At 35.3% G+C, this 17,621-nt stretch overlaps 1 protein-coding gene across 2 annotated transcripts in view; it reads left to right on the forward strand.

Moving 5' to 3' along the window:
• Foxp2 (forkhead box P2) overlaps positions 1-17,621 on the forward strand; it is a 478,828-nt gene that overhangs the window by 47,931 nt on the left and 413,276 nt on the right. For both annotated transcript variants that reach the window (XM_075953425.1, XM_075953424.1), the window contains exon 2: positions 16,545-16,686. The gene's annotated coding sequence lies outside the window, so the exon portion shown is untranslated. The remainder of the gene's footprint in view (positions 1-16,544; positions 16,687-17,621) is intronic.

Genomic DNA, 17,621 nt, shown 5'->3' on the forward strand with positions numbered 1-17,621 from the left:
ATGTTTCATCATAGTTCTTTAAGATTTATTGTAGACGTAACACCGACTTGATTTAAAAGGTTTATTTAATTAAGTACGTGTGTGTGTGCATAAAATGACTGCCTATGGAGTCCAGTGTTGTCTGACCTCTGGTTCTCCACAAGTATGTACTCTTAGCTACTGAATGATCTCTCCAGCCCTATGTCATTACACTTAAACAGAAATATATATTTTCTAGCATACATTTCTTTTATTGTCCCACATATGCTTAATAATGACATCATGTCTAGGTTTTAAAGGTAAGGGGGTAGAAATCAAGAGAATAACTTTGGGTGAAGCAAGGAAGAAAACACATTCCAAATTAAAATACCTGGGGAAATCTGTATGCGTAGATATTGTCTGACACCTTTGTAGCACTTCTTTGAAAACGTACTGATTCCATGCTTCCTCACACTCATGAATGTCTCAAGACTCTACTGGCTCTTCCTAAAACATAGCATCACTTCACTAGAATTTGATGGACTATGATACAATGGTTGTTTGCATTAAAAAATTACGTTGCACCAACAATATAATATTGAAATGGTCAAACTTCCCATCTTAAGCCATTCTTTGTACATTGGAAGAATTTTCCCATGTCCTGCATACAAAAAGTGAGCACCTGTTTGATGACCTCAATAATTTGTGAAAAGGAATGGTTCTGTGTAAGGAAAACAGAATACTTGCACTATCGTGTTGTAAAAGCCTCTTTCCAACTTGGAAAAAGGAATCAGATTTCTCACCGTATTCCACAAGTCATGGCGCTTGTATTTTTTGCTACTTATGTAATATATGATTTTTGGTACTACTTTTATTTAATGTTTAAGTTGTTTTTAGATTTATTTATTTATTATTTTAGGCATATGAGTATTTTGTTTGCATGTATGTTTGTGCACCACATGCTTTTCTGGTACCCCTGGTGGTCAAAGATGTCATCAAACTCACTGGGACTATATTTACAGTCATGATCTGCCATATGGGTGCTGGGTATCAAATCCTGATCCTCTGCAAGAGAAACAAGTTTCTTTATCCACGGAGTCAGTTTACCAGCCTGGCACTACTTTTAAAGAGACATAATTTATCAGAAGATATATTTCACGGCATTTGCTTAAATTATATTGTTATTAGTTTTTCCCTACTTAATTTGCTCTAAAACTCCTGTAAAGCAGAGTTATTTAAATTAGTGAAGAATTAGTTACTTTTCCTGCTGTCATGATGAAATACCAGACAAGAGCAGTGTCATGTGGAGTTAACTGGCTCACAGTTTGAGGGAGCCATCATTTGCAGGAAGTCAAGTCATCAAGAGCTAACTGTAGCTGGCCGCATTGCGTACTCAATCATGAAGAAGACAATAGATGAGCAGCCTGCTTACTCCTTTCTCTGAGGTTCAGAAACAGTGCCGCCCTCATTTAGAGCGGATCTTCTCATGTCCTCTTACCTGTTAAAGGTAAACTCTCAAAGGTACTACTGGAAGATAAATAATTCCATACCAGTGTGCCTGAAGGGTGGCTGGTCTTGACTCCTGATTCTGTCAACAAACAACACTAAACATCACAATGTCTTGGTCAAAACGCGTTGGTTTGTTTCAACAGAAGTGTATTTTTTTTTTTTTAAGAAGACTGCAACTCTTTTTGCTGATTGTAGTCAGTGAGATTCCAGCCTGTAGAACATTTGCTGAAACTTGATGCTTTGGTTGCTAGATAAGCTGCTGCTTCTAGATAAGTTGCTGTTCTCATCCCACTAGCAAAGCAATTCAAATGGCCTCACATGACATCAAGAGGAGGGCAAAGGTCTGACCCTCCACCTTGTGCCCAAAGCAAGGCTCTGGAGGAGTGGGCAGCCTGCAGTAGGTGTGTTTGCACAGGGATGTTTGGAATCTTTCCGTCACTCTCAGAACTGCCCTGAGCTGGAGTAACTGCGACCTCCTCACAGAATAGTTGCTCATTTTACCACCATTTCTAGAGTGGGCCAATTTAAGCAAAGAGTGAAATAAGCCTTTGGCTCCTTTGCATATAGGACTATGTTTCAGCTTGTTTTCTTTTTTGGTTTTTAAATAGTAGTTTCAAAGTGAGTTGGGTGATGGTTTCTTTACAAAGAGTTAGCATGAGTACTGTTTTTCGTAGTCCTTAAATGTTTAAATGACAGAACAGTGGAAGACCCTCTAATTACCGGAGATATTGGATCGCATTAATAGAAATAATAAAAAATATTTTGTGACACTAAAAAATAATGTAATCTTCTTTGTAAAAGTACAATTTCTTAAATGCAAGCTTAGTTCTGACACTATTTCAATGAAAAGTCTTCATAGAAATTACAGTACTGTCTCATTTAAAGAGGCTTATTCTTATTTTCTGTCAGAGAAAATGATGTTTAATCATAAATATTCTTAGTGTTGGATATTTATAAACTTATATCACCTAATATTTTTACGCAGGAAGCATCACCAAGAAAAACTACAAATTCTACCAGTAAGTTATAGTTAATTCTGATTGTAACATAAAAGAGCTCTTAAAATGAGTGATTAAATGGCTAAGAAATTAATGAAATTCTCTTTTTAACTACCTGCAATACAATGGAATGTTCACACTGGCATTTCAATTGATGGTTGCTTTGCTGGAGGGATTTGAATGGCTCACCAAATTCCACAGATGAAGAAGTCTCTCTGAGCTTCAGGTTGCATCTTCAAGGGACTGTAATAAAATTATCTACATGTTTTTTAAATTATGATATTTAAATTTATCATTGTAATATAGTAAAGACTAGTATGAAATGGGTCTGCAACATTTCATTGCACTAAAATTTTAAATAAACATTTTGGTTAGACCTGGAATTTTATATTAACAAATAGTGTTTTGAAATGCATCATTTCAAGAAATGAAATTTTTACATATAGTTTAATAGTTTTGACTACCTATAATTTTAGCACAAAAGGTTTAAACAATAACATTATGTTTTACATTGCATTTGAACTTTAATTTTTAAATACATGAAAAGTTAAGTAATATAGAACTTTTAATTGCAATGCTGTAAATTAGTTTTGAACAGAAAGAACAAATCAAGCATCAGGTAGTGAACTTCTAGCAATTTTCATTGTCTTAAATCTTTCTTATTCAAAGGATTGTGTTATATTGGAAGACTTATTGAGAGTGTATGCAGATGCTATTTATGGTGTTTATTTTCAAAATCTGTTGCTATGAGGAGCTTGAGTCTGCCTAAGATACTAATCAAGTATTTTTGTGCTATTTAACTATTTTTAAAGTAATGAAAAATTTGTTTATTATGTGTTCATATTTGGTGTGTGTACCACATAAAATTGTGGTCTTCATTTTCTTTATAGTCAGATAATAAAGTCATGAGATTTTTTTTTCACAGATTTGTAAATTTCATCAATTTGAGGAAGCAAATCAGATAGTCCTTGGGTGGTGAATATGAACTAGATAGTGTATGTTTTGTTTATAGTATCTTGACAAAAGTTGGTTCTAACATACTACCTTCTTCACAGCCATGAAGATTCTAAACCCATCATGTACTTTCTTAGGTTGGATGAAAGGCCTGCATAGAAAATCAGTGAGTGCTTATAAGAAGGGACAGATGAAGGAATGAGTCAATTACTGAGTTTTGTAGGCAATGGTAGATCGAAGAGGCTGTAATATAATGGCCGAAGCTGGAAGGCCAACAAAGAGGAAGGAATTGAGGACATTTCTTGCCATGCATCACGTGAATTGTATTTTCATACCTTTAAAAAAAGTGAGAACATCTTTATAATGAATGGCTGTGCATAATATAATAGGGAATAATGTTAGGAACGCTGATTGCTAATTTGGCACTACGATATCAATTTGTCATGGCATTTGAGAAAAATGATAGTTTTGCCATTGTTGTGTATGACAGGCAGGAAAATCAATAGACATGTTACTTGGAAACTTCCTGAAATAGTGTGATTATCACTGGAGAGTCATGGAGTCTCTGAGTTGGAAAGAATCTTAAAAGTCCTTCAAATTAGAATCCTGCTGCACAGATGATTGTGCAGTCTTGGTCTGACCACTTCTCCTATTCAACCTTGCTCTGACCACTTCTCCCGATCATCAGTTACTCTCTAAGACAGTTACATAGTTAAAAAGTCCTTAAATTCATTAAAATATGGCTTCTTAAAAATTATTATTCGAGACCAGCCTGGTCTACAAGAGCTAGTTCCAGGACAGGCTCCAAAACCACAGAGAAACCCTGTCTCGAAAAACCAAAAAAGAAAAAAGAAAAATTATAATTCACTGGGAAAATTCTGTGAATTTATAAAAAAATGTTCAAGTACTACATATTTAGTAATGTGCATGCATGTGTAACTGTGTGTGTGCTAATGAGCTCATGCATGTACACAAATATGAATGCTCATGGACGGCTTCTCCCCCTCCCCCTCCAGCACTGAGATTAAATATTTGTGTCACCACACTTGCCACTTTCCCACGGGCTCGGGAAACCTAATCTCATGCGTGGAAAGCAATCACTTGGCCTGCTGAAGTTTTTTTCTAGCCCATACTTCTTTACTATGTCAAAATATCTAAATAAAATTATTTTTCTTAGTTGGAGGAAACTAAATTTCATACAAATTTTGGCCATGATTATGTTTGTCTTTATTTTAATACATATCTACATAAAATAGTTATCGTAAGAAGTTCCTACTGTTGAGCATTTGTTGCTGACTGATGATTAAAATAACTTATAATTTGTATTTTATCAATTGGATGAATGTAATGTGTTGCTAAACAAATATCCCAAACAAATGAGCAATTAATAATAAGAAAATCTGCTGATAATTAAATGCCTAATATTATTAGTGCTTTTTTTCCAAATAACCAAATTATGGGATGCATGCTGAAAACCACCTTCTAGAATGAAAAAATTGAGAGTTTTCTACCTTTGAATAGGTTATATTAACTTGGCTTTACCTCAAAACTATGATAAGTAGTTTAAATAAGTTTGTATGGAAATTTTATGCTAATAATCACATATCAAATTGCTATAAATTTTTTTCATGTCAATTAATCAAATGATTCCAGTAGGACTGCTCAACAGAATGGACTCTGGCCTGGAGGAGACCTAACGTCCCTGTTGGGTTGATCGATTGTCTACCATAAGAACTACCCATGTGGAAGTAAATTCAGTAAAAAGATGAGATGAATAATTATCCCTTTAGAAGAAAATCTAGTTTTCCTTCCCAGAACCCTCCAGCGAAGTCTCTGCAGAGCCTCTATAAGGTTTGTTTAAACTGCAGACTATTTTTTTTCCCATTTTCTACTTTTTTTCTTTTGTCTTAATATCACCTCCTAGGAAATGGTTTGTGGTCTTTTTTGGTCAGTATTCTATACGGCTTAGCAATACCAATAGCTTTAGTGTGTTTGTGTGCGAGAGAGGCAGGATTCCATGCAGCTGAGGCTGGCCTCAAATTCTTTACTGAAGTGAGAATGTTCTTGACAGTTTGACCCAAACTCCGCTACCTTCCCTGAGAGTTTAGATGACAGGTGTGGACTGTCTTACCTGGTTTATGTTACGCTGGGAATCAAACCCAGGGCATTTATGTGTTTTGTGAGTTGATCTGTAGCCTCAGTGGTGGATTTTAGTTAGAAGGACTTAGGGGATGAATGAGTACCCTTTAGTTCGTATTTAGATTTTCCACGAGGTACCAACTTTTAAAGATTTTAAAATGGAACAGTAGTGTCTAGACTTATTAGTAGGTTTCTCCTTGATTGATAACTTTGAGCTGGCAAGTGTGATCGATTTGGTTTTCTTCAAGTTTGAAAACCATACAATAAGCTCAATGTCCTTGGTTTATGGCTAGAAACCAAATATTAGTGAGTACATCCCATGTTCCTCTTTTTGGGTCTGGCTTACCTCACACAGGATAGTGTTTTCTATTTCCATCCATTTGCATGCAAAATTCAAGAAGTCCTTGTTTTTTATTGCTGAGTAGTACTCTAATATGTATAAATTCCATACTTTCTTCATCCATTCTTCCATTGAAGGGCATCTAGGTTGTTTCCAGGTTCTGGCTATCACAAACAATGCTGCTATAAACATCGTAGAGCATATACTTTTGTTGTATGAGCTTATAATTAGTGATCCTAGAGAAGCTAAATAAGGAGAACCCAAAGAAAAACATATAGGCATCCTCCTGAATATTAACCTTCAGCAAGCGATGAAAGGAGACAGAGACCCAAATTGGAGCACAGGACTGAAATCTCAAGGTCCAAATCAGGAGCAGAAGGAGAGAGAGCACGAACAAGGAACTCAGGACCGCGAGGGGTGCACCCACACACTGAGACAATGGGGATGTTCTACTGGGAACTCACCAAGACCAGCTGGCCTGGGTCTGGAAAAGCCTGGGATCAAACCGGACTCTCTGAACATAGCGGACAATGAGGACTACTGAGAACTCAAGAACAATGGCAATGGGTTTCTGATCCTACTGCACGCACTGGCTTTGTGGGAGCCTAAGCAGTTTGGATGCTCAACTTACTAGACCTGGATGGTGGTGGGGGTTCCTTGGACTTCCCATAAGACAGGGAACCCTGATTGCTTTTCGGGCTGGGGGGGGACTTAACTGGGGGAGGGGGAGGGAAATGGGAGGCGGTGGCGGGGAAGAGACAGAAATCTTTAATAAATAACTAAATTTTTTTAAAAAAAAGAAAAGAAAACCATACAATAATATATGCTAGCCAGGTATGTCTCTTTAGTACCCACCCAAAGTAGAGTGGATCCTGGAACATTCACTTGGTATGCAATAATTAAGACCAATTTTTGTGGGTGTCCATGAAAAGAGTTTGGGAAGCACAGAATTAAGTATTCATCTCTACTTTTGCCAGGCCAAACCTTACAACTAGTTCCCTGCTGCTCTTCTGGAAGCAATCAATGCACAAATAAACAGATATACCTTTGTGAATGTTTTTGACCCCTCTCCCACCAAGTCAGAAGCTAACTTACACACACACACACACACACACTGACATATCCTTTTCTCTTTTATGTTGAAGGCATATCTTGGAGATTGCTCTACCATCAGTATGCCTTGTGTTACTGTATTATCTTTTTGGCTGTATAGTAATGCTCATTAAAGGTATATCATCATTGTTCACTGATGGTATTTCTTTTCAAAAGCAGTGTAACTATCACCTATTTAGAATAGATTGTATTCTTTTAGATGATGTCTATTTTAACAAAACAACCTTCTGAACTCCTCAACGTTACGATGGTTTATTTCACTTGTGGTCACTCTTCCCTGCTGTAGTTTTCTTAAATATCAGTGTTTGCTCCTTGGATGAACTGTTGTGTGTCTAGCTGGGCTTTTATTATGCAAGCAGAATGGTTTTGATCAGAACATATTTACATGACAGCCTGGAACTGTGGCATTCACTCAAGAACATTGTACACATTTAAAATGTTGTCTAAATATTTATCCACATGATGGATTACTGCAGCTTAGGAAGGCAGTTACAACCTACTGAGGAAATGATTTTCATTTTTAAAAATTTGGTAAGGCTTTAAAGGGATCATGTTGACATCTCCTTTCCCTTGTTAGAGACAGGCATGGATCATCCTTTTCTTTTTTCTTCCTTTAAGTGAAATTTTAATTCTGAAGAATTGAAGTCATGATATAAGCAGGGTGGAGATTTTAAATCAAGTACCTTCAGGTATACACATTGTTTTCTCTTTCCTGTCTTTCCTGTGGTCATGGACAAGCGATCTATCATGGAAAATGAACAAACAAACAAATATAATTTGAAAGAAGCAAGAGTGTTATATTTAGAATGATTTTAGCATCCCTTGAGACTAAAATAAAATTTTAAAAGTATCCACTTGAGGTTGCAGAAGTATTTAGAATAAGTGTCTCACTCAAATTAGAAAGATTAATTTTCATAATAAATTATGGATTGCTTTAAATTTGAATGTTATGAAACTTCAAATTAAGAAGTCTTCATTAAATTTAGTCACTTTGACAATTTGACAGTTCATGCTGTTTCTATTCTTTTATAATGGAGGCAGAATGTGGGGTCTTAATAACAGAACATTAATCTAAACTTAGGCAATGTGTGTGTATGAGTGAGTATATGTGTGTTTACATGGCTATGTGTGCATATGTATGTGTGTACATGTGTGTAAGTATATGTATGCGTACTATGTGTGCATGTTTGTGAGTATATGCATACATGAATATGTGTGCATATATGTGTGTGCATATATGTATGTGTTTGGGTATATGTGTGTATATGTTCTTATGTGTGCACATTTGTGTCTGTATGTGTATGTGGGGAGAGAGAGTACAAGAGAGAGAGAGAGAGAGAGAGAGAGAGAGAGAGAGAGAGAGAGAGAGAGATTTAATCTGATGGTGACAGATTATTTTACTGGTGACAAGGAGTTTGCTTAATTTGACACAACCTTTGTGTTTATAAGCAATCACTGTTCTTTAAGGGGGTGTTGTAGATGCTTTGTTTGATTTAAACAGTACCACTCACATCTAGACTTTGTCCATTTGTGATAACATCTTTGACAATCAAATTAGACCGTAGAAAGACCATTCAACCTCAAACTTGGGGCGTCTGGTGCTGCTTTCTACAAACACAACACAGAACAAACCATTTGGTTATGCTCCAAGTTGGACTTTTCATTTTTACATAGAAGGGAAAAACAGTCTCTCATATTCAATGGACTTGTTATATCCTAGTAAAAGTCCCTGTCTTAAGTCATGATGAAAATAAGAGAGCTTCAAAAACAACCATGTAGCTTCATTGCTTTTAACATGTAAAACTACATCTAGAATTATAAGAATAGATTAGGAAGCAGTTAAGATAGAAGGAGGCATAGAATGTAGTTATTCTGGTCATTATTCTATCAATTAAAATGTTAAACAGTGAAAATTGTGTTCTGGGATGTGATACTGTTATTATAATATTAACTGGTACCATAGAGTGTATTAGAATAGCGAAAAGACATGTCTGGTAATGATTCTTTAAGCTTTCATCTATGTTTTCCCATTTCAGTCTTCTTGTTAGTAAAATTGTGCAATATTGGGAATTCAACATATGGATAAAGGCGGGGCATGAGCTATCAATCAGTTATTCAAACAGATTGCCATTTTGAACACACACACACACTTCTACAGATGGTGGAGTTTTGACTGCCCATCAGAGTACCAATACCTTTGAGACAGCTGTTGCTGATGAATCTCCTTTACATGTTTTAGGTCAAGAGCAGACAAGCCTGTTATAGCACCTGCTATTGTATATGCAAATCTGTTGCTTTGTCATTTCATTAAACAAGAAGAGTTAGCAGTCTCTTGTGGTTGTAAATGAATCTGGAATATCACCTTCGTAAAATGAAATCCAAAACAAAAAGACAATTGTGGTGTCTGTTGTGTAGGCATGGGAGACTGCTTCTATTTAGGGCTTTGTTTCTGGAAGACTGCCCATAATTCACAAGGTTGATAGAGAGGCAAGTTTGTGTTTGGAAGCAAGAACAAGGAAGGTGTTTGCTGTCATTGACTGTAGGGTAGTTGTGAAGTTTGACATGCCCAGGAGCTACTGAATGCCATGTGGGGCCCTGTACACTGCGTACCTCAGTTTTCATCATCTGGCGAGCCTGCAGCAGGATTTGCAGGCACTGGAGTCAACAACATGTCTACTTTGGTTTGGAACTGATTGATCCACAGAACAGAACGTGCTTGTGGGATCGTCTCTATAGGATGACATAAATGATTGAAATGTTTTCTTTAGGAAAAAAATCCCCACAAAGTATCATTTGTTTATAGAACTTATTGCTTATGGGAAAGAAAGTGTCAGGCAGGAATGCAAGACATTTGCAGGAAACTTGCGCGTTAGGCTTGTGAATTATTTTTTTCGAGTTCAGCATGTTAGAAATATAAGTGAGAAAATAAAATTAGTTGAGAAGGAGAGTGGAAGGATTATTTCCATACTTTCTGTGTCTCTTATAAAGGATGGTAGCATGTAATGAAAACACGTCTCAGGATTTGCAAAATGACAGGAAATATTACTCTGTTGCCGTACATTGCTGTGGGGGAAGAAATAGGAAATACTAGAATTGATGAACAAATGATGCATGTTGTCATTTTAGATTACATTATTTTATTGTGAAATTTTTCCTAATTTACCATTGTGAAAACAGTGCAAACCTGAACGACACAGAAAGTGGTGTTACAGATCAGTTAATTACAGTAAGAGTGTTTGTTCTCTTATAGATTTATTGTCAAGTAGGAGAAAAACAAGATTATTTTCTAGCATGGAAGGAAAATTAAAAATTCTTTCCTGACCTTTTAACCTTGTCAAGTGATTTCTCAGCTCCTGACATAGTGCATTATGTTTGCAAAGGTTGGAAGTTAACTTTTCAAGGTACCAGACATCATTTTTATTGGGATATTAATTCTTCTCGGTGCTAATCTCATCAAGATTTGTAGGCGTTTTCTTTCATAGGCCATTCTGATTTGTAGCTCTTTCTTTTCACAGCAGTATTAAATACCAAACCTTCTCTGATATGGAAGTTCATTAGAGATATGTCTTTGATGGCAGCCCTTTCCTGGCTTCAGTTTCAAATACCTTGATGTAAAGCTTAAGAAGCCATTGTGTTGTAAGCCCTCCTTGATGTGCCTTATTTAGATCTGCATAATAAATCAAGGAAAGTAAATAACAAGGCAGCAGATGGAAGCAGGGAGATAAGACCGGGGAACAATTGTATTTGTATTTTGTTATGATGTTGACAGGAGCTAAAATTCACTAATCTAGTTCAACTGATCTGCATTTCAAAGAAATCTCATTTAGCAGCAACTTGAAGGTTTGTGGGATAAAGTTCTTTTATTGCCGCTTTTATTGCATTCTTTGCTAATTTATCTGGTCAAGATTTAGCCTTGCTTACTTAAAGCTGTGAGCATGTTACAAGGAGTCTTAAATACTATGAAAGCATTAATGTCTAGACTATGGACTCAAGGTAATTACATATCCAGCCCTGAATAGAGTACATTTAGAAAAACGCTGTTGTTCAAACTCAATTGTCAGGGTAATATAGATAAGGTGTTGTCGTTTTTGTTGGCCTCTGCAGCTTGTTTTCATATCATAGTTTTTTTCCCTCCACTATATAAACAAGCTAACATATAATCATAAACTTGTCAGAAATCATATACTAACAAATAGACATGCTCTAAACCTTTGGTGCTAGACCTCCTCCTCTTTCCTGGGAATGTCATGGCTTTTATTGCTTGTATGATAACTTAATTTTACATGGAAATTCTAAACATGCAGAAAACACATAATATATGGGTAAAAGTGTGTTGTAAAGAGTTATAAGAAGTGTAGGGAGTGGAAAATATGCACCAGCATATTAATATTTTCTGATGTTCATTTGTTATCAAATAAAAGTAGTTACATTGAAATATGATCACATGAACAAAGTCAGATTTATTCATTTGTGTGTTAAAGGTTTACTTGATGATTTCTTAAAGAAAGGCTACTAAATATAGAATCAAGATAATGGAATATTTTTATTTTAGAGTGTATTGTTAATTGAGTTAGAATTTTAGTTTTGTTTTTAAATAATGGGTAATTCATTGAATGAGTCCAAGTATGTTGTGTAGGCTGCCTTTAGTCTTAGCTTCTAGAAGAAGCACAGAATTACTATAATATCCATATGAGAGATTCCCATAGGATTTTGAAGCAAAAATTTTTTCATGATTACACACACACACACACACACACACACACACACACCAATTTTATTTAGAGCTTCAAATTTGCTGGCAGTTCAGAACTCAGATGTATTAAAAAGCAAGTATTTTTTTCTATCTGTGTAATTTATCTCAGATGTTACAGAATTAAATCAAATAATGACTTCGTTTCACTGAATAAGTGACACACTGAATATGTTATTTAGAGCTGAGAGCAATATCAATGAAAAGATGTGTTTCAAGTAGGTAAGGTAAAGTCTCTAAAGTTAGCCCCTCTGTCTCCTGTTGCGTTCCTTTGCATCTCAGTCAACGTTGTTCTGTGGTTGAGTACTTCCTTCAGAATGACATTGTTGTTAGGAGAGACACAGACCAAATATTGAGTACTCTCTACTTTCAAAGAAGCTTCAGTTCATATGGAAAAGGCTATATGAACAGATACATCACACAGTAGATTAAGTGGAAAGTTTGTTGCTGTTACACAGGCAGTCTTTTCTGTGTTTTTCTGGCTGGCCTGAATGAAGTAACTTTGCCTGCTAAGTAGACAGATTTTAATTCTCTCCACTCTCCTCTTTTCTCTCTTCCATCTTCTCTCTTCTCTCTTCTCTCTTCTCTCTCTCTCTCTCTCTCTCTCTCTCTCTCTCTCTCTCTCTCTCTCTCTCTCTCTCTCATTTTTGTTTCTGTTTATTGACACAAGGTCTTATTATATAGCCTTGGCTGCCCTTGAACTCACAAATATCCTCTTGCTTCAGCCTCCTAACTGCCGAGATTAAAGGTGTGCATCACCACACTGGGCAGTAGAGGGTTTTGAAAGGAAGTGTTACAGAAAATACTATGTATTTGATTGTTTCTGAATAAAATATTAAGAGAATGCTGGCTGAATGTACTGATAATGGAGCTGAGTTGAAAGGTGTATTGAGATTGGAGAAGGAGACTCTAGAGGAAAGAGGTATTTCAGGTGTATCATGGAGGCTTTCAAGTCTGATAAAAGCACATATGGTACATTTCAGTTTGATGCTACAGTAAAGTGACAAACCTATCAACAGAGTTGTACGCATTAGTTTTTTTGTCCACTTGATGCAGACTAACTAATGTCATTTGGATAAAAGGGACCCTATAGAGAAAATATTCCCATTGGCCTGTAGGCAAGTCTAGGTTTTTTTTTTTCTAATCCTGATTAATGATTTAATTGGAAAGGACCAGCCCACTATGGGTAGTGCCACCCCTTGGGAGGTGGTCCTGGGCCATATAAGAATGAAATCTGGGTAAGCCAAGGAGAGCAAGCCAGAAAATAGCTCCCACTGTCTCTGCTTCAGCACCTAACTTAGGTTCCCTCTGGAGTTCCTGTCCTGTCAATGATAATGGGCTGTGATGGAACCTGGAGAGAAAGTAAACTCTTTCCTTCTCAAGTTGCTTTTAGTCAGAATGGTTTGTTTTAGCAGTACAAACCAAACTAACACAAGAGTAAACAGACAAGTTTGATATTAACAACGCTGAGCCTTTTTTATTGAACAGGTTTCCTTTTTTAACAACACTGAGTGATGCCCATGCAAAAAAAAAAAAAAAAAGACAGTGGGGAAATATTTGCATGATTCTCAGTTGAATATATTCAAATTTAGAAATTAATGTGTTTCCCCCCTCTCCTTCTGCCAGTTTAACAGACTATAAAAGCATATGTTTGGGAAACCTTGTTAGGTCTGGTAGTCTGCAAAATAATGAGATGATGTTTAAAGATTCTCTAGGGAGTGAGGGATATGAATTTGAAATTGTTACTGGAATAGTGGGGGCAAGGCTATAATTTCAGAGGTAGAAATGCTACTTGTTTTTATATTACTTATGGAGGCATCTGGTATTTTTTGGTATATGTTTAAGAAAACATATGTGTTTTTGGGTAAAAAGAAGGATCAAGATTAACTTCTGAAGATAAATAAAACATTACTAATTTGAATAAGAGTTACTAGCAGAATATTTACATGAAAATGCTAAATAGTCGGAAGATAAAGTGCTGAGAAAGGGAAGTGGGAAACCACATTTACACTTCATTTGAAGACAACAAAAGTAAATAGAAAATACTCATTCAAAGGTATATGGGTAGATATTTAAAAATAATTGATCAGAATTCAAACTAGATTTCTTTCTTTAAAGAAATCTATGACATAAGGTGGTTGTGAGATCATAGCCTATATCATTGAATTCTGATGACAAAATTGAGTGGTCCAGGCACCTTGTAGAACTTTTAAATTTTTTTCTTATAATTTGTTATATTTTAAATATGAAATTAGTTGTAAAATCTTAAAATCTGGATTATTGTCTTTCTCTTTCCTGTACACACACGAAAACATGACATTTGTATTTCTGGAAGTTGAGTTGGATAATAGTTGAACCCTTTGAGATACATAGTGAGTAGGTTCTAAAGAATATTCAAATGTCCTGGAAGACCCAGGGGCAATCAAGACTAGAACAGTAGAGGCATCTGTTTCTGGTTTACTCTTGCAATCCCAGTTTGTTTCACTCAGAAAGGTGGTTGCAGGTCGTACTAGGTTTGGAGGCAAATGGCACATTGAATAATGGGAGGAAGTATCTGAGGTTTACAAATAAGTGTATAAAGAGAAAAGTACAGAGCAGACCAGGTGCAGCTTCCAATGAAGTACAGTCTGCAAGTTCAATGAATGTAGAGAAACAATTAGCTTGAAGCTTTCAGGACATCTAGAATATAAATGCCATGTTTTCGTGTGTGTACAGGAAAGAGTTCGGTGTATTTCATGGTTGCTAAAAATTGATGAGTGTGCAGGGTCCCCAGTGACTCCGTCACTGAGAACACCTTCAATGATGCAATTTCCTTCTATAAACCCCACCTCTTAAAGGTTCTATAACTTTAAAATATTACCATAGTCTTGAAACCAAAGCTTAGTACTCAAACATCTAATTTATTTATTAATTTATTAATGTCAACATAATGGAATTAAGTATTATAATCTCCTCAAATAGTTATATTGTAAAGTAGTATCATGGGATATAACAACAACTAAAATGGACAATAATCTATGAATAAATAATCAAACAATGAATAAATAATAATTAGTCATATTTGGCATGAATAAATAAAAAGTTTTGGGAGTAAAGGGCTAATCACATTTGAGCTGTATTTGAAACACATCCATTCCAGGCAATGAAGAATGGTCAAACTGTTTTTCTCGTGGACACAGGTTCACCATGCACCAGCCACTGTAAGAAGGTCTTTTCATTTTATCTAACTTAATGACTGTAGTTAGTTACAAGAACTATAATTTCATTATACAGAACAAATTTACTGACTAATGTACTATGCATAGTTTTGCTGACTGTCGGTTGATGTGAATGTATCAACTTTATGACAAATTTAAAAAAATTAAGACAAAAAGTGAGGAGGGTTTCTGAGGATTTCTGGGTAGAAATAACCTGACCTCACTAAGGGAGATGGAAAGACCCAAGTACTGTGGATATCACCATTCTCTCTCTGGGATTCTGAACCCAAGTGGAGAAGGGGAATTGAGAAGTAGCATGCTATCAGATCTTTGGTGATAAAACTTGTGTTGCTGTTTTATCTTCAATTAATCTTCAGTTAATCCAAATAAAGGGGGCAAGGAAAGTAGCAATTTGTAACTAGAAAAATGTTTTTAAGAGGTACTTTCCTCCCCATATAAAATTTAGTTTTAGTGTTTAGTCTGTTATTTATATCGATTCACATTGTTTAAAATTTCCCAAAACATAAGAAAAACATGAATCACCAGTGTGATGTGTCTAGTTTCTGAGCAAAAACAAAGTTTAAAGTACTGTTATAACCTTTCACAAAACATCGATATTTTATTTCCAATTTTTCCCACAAAGGTATTTCTCTATATTGTAATATTACTTAGTAGAAGAAATTCAGTGATTTTTAAAGATAACTCACCAGATATGATCTGGCATATGGTAAGAATTGAAGATGATTATTTTAATATGTAATTTTAATGAAGCAGAAAATATCCACTATCAAAAACTTACATTTCTTAAAATTTATGTAATAAATTGAATTCTTTTAACTTTACTGATGTTCTTAATACCAAAGATCAGATATTCATATAGCAAATTCCCCTATCTTTGCAAAATGAATGACTGTATTTCCTAACACCTAATAGATTTATTATGGAATTATGATATAATTAGGCAGCATCTGCGTAATGTATTCTAATTTGCCCAGGATGCCTTGCGTGAGCAGGCATTCTCCAAGCTTGGTACCGTTTAAAATCATTCTTACTATACATTTCTTGTTCGCTTATGGAGCCTGTTCTACATATTTCTGGTCTACCTTAGGCTTCTGAAATCATCTCTTTTTATTATTCCATTAAAGTTTTTAAAAATGGATTTCCCTTACTCTTTTCTAATCACCCTGTCACTCTTTAGCCTTGAGATGTTAAAATGAATGAGTAAAAATGTTTAAAATGTAATTGTCTCAGTCAGTCCATCCAGAGTCATGGATTTGCAAAATTATGTCAGTCTTTTAAAAATACATTTGAGGAGGCTTTTCTACTCATTTGGATTTTAATATTAATTTTCTCTTGCTCTGCTGCTTAGCTATGGAAATGAAAAAGTATATAGTTGTGGGTTTCTTTTTCAGTGGTGTTAAAGTACTATAATTTTATTGATTTTTAATGTTCAACAGGGCAGTTTCTACATTCCTGTTTACTGCAACCCTAACAGAAAATAGAATGAAATTTCTACTTTCTAATAGGAAGAAAAAATAGTTTAATGCATTCCGTCATGATTTACCAAAAGTATACTTTCTCCCCAGATCAAACAAATAAGAGAAGTCTGTTGAAGTTTGACCCTCGCCTACTCTGTAAATAGAAGAATTTTCTGGCGAAAATAAGATTGCACGCACGAAGAAAAAGACTGCTGCGTCCAGAGAGAGGGCTAAAGCTCCCCCTCCACTTGTAAGTCAGCAATGTTCTATGTTCTCCGTCGCTCATGACAGTTTACATTGAGATTTTAGTAAGAAATTAAACGTTGACAATTTGTTTGTATTGTTTGTACTAGGTCCACAAATATGCAGTTGTTTGTTTAGTAACTTTTGCATTTTGATTTGTGTTAAATATTTACTGACTCAACCTACGACGACCAATTCTTTAGAATAATAATATCCAATGCAAAATGGATTAATTCTCATTGTTTTTTGATGGTGAATTATTAAGGACTTGATAATGTTCTGATGTAAAAATATTACTTAATTTAGTATTAGGAGGAGTGCCAATTTTTAGTCTTATTACTGCATATTCTGGCTTTTTCCCTTGGTGTACTTTTTCATATCTGAGAATAAGACTATTGTACTATGCCTGTTTAAACCCACCACATGGTCGTCCTGACATTACAAAGTCTTTTACTTTATCTCCCATAGTGAGACTGTATTGGACTGAAATTCTATCAAATTTTTCATCTAAATATGGTGGAAAGAATATTTATTATTTTAGGAAAATCTTTTTTAATTTTGTTTCATTTTATTGAAAATTACTTTTTATCTCCTCCAATATAATCTGATTAGAGTTCTGCTCTATCAACTATTCCTAGTTCTTCCTCTCCTCCCTTCCCATCTGGATCCTCCCCCATCCTGACTCCCATTAAAAACCAAATAGGCTTCTAAGGGATAATGATAAAATGCAGTGAATTATAATAAGATAGAACAAAAACTAATACATCAGAATAGGATAAACAAGCCAGAGTAAAATAGACAAGAAAACACACATGAAACAGACACTTGTTCATGCACTCAGCAATCTCATCAAGACACTAAACTAGGAGACAACATATATGTATGGAAAAAGAGAGAAACACACACACACACACACACACACACACACACACACACACACAT

This window comes from Microtus pennsylvanicus, chromosome 19 (genome assembly GCF_037038515.1).
Source record: "Microtus pennsylvanicus isolate mMicPen1 chromosome 19, mMicPen1.hap1, whole genome shotgun sequence".
Taxonomy (NCBI): Eukaryota; Metazoa; Chordata; class Mammalia; order Rodentia; family Cricetidae; genus Microtus; species Microtus pennsylvanicus.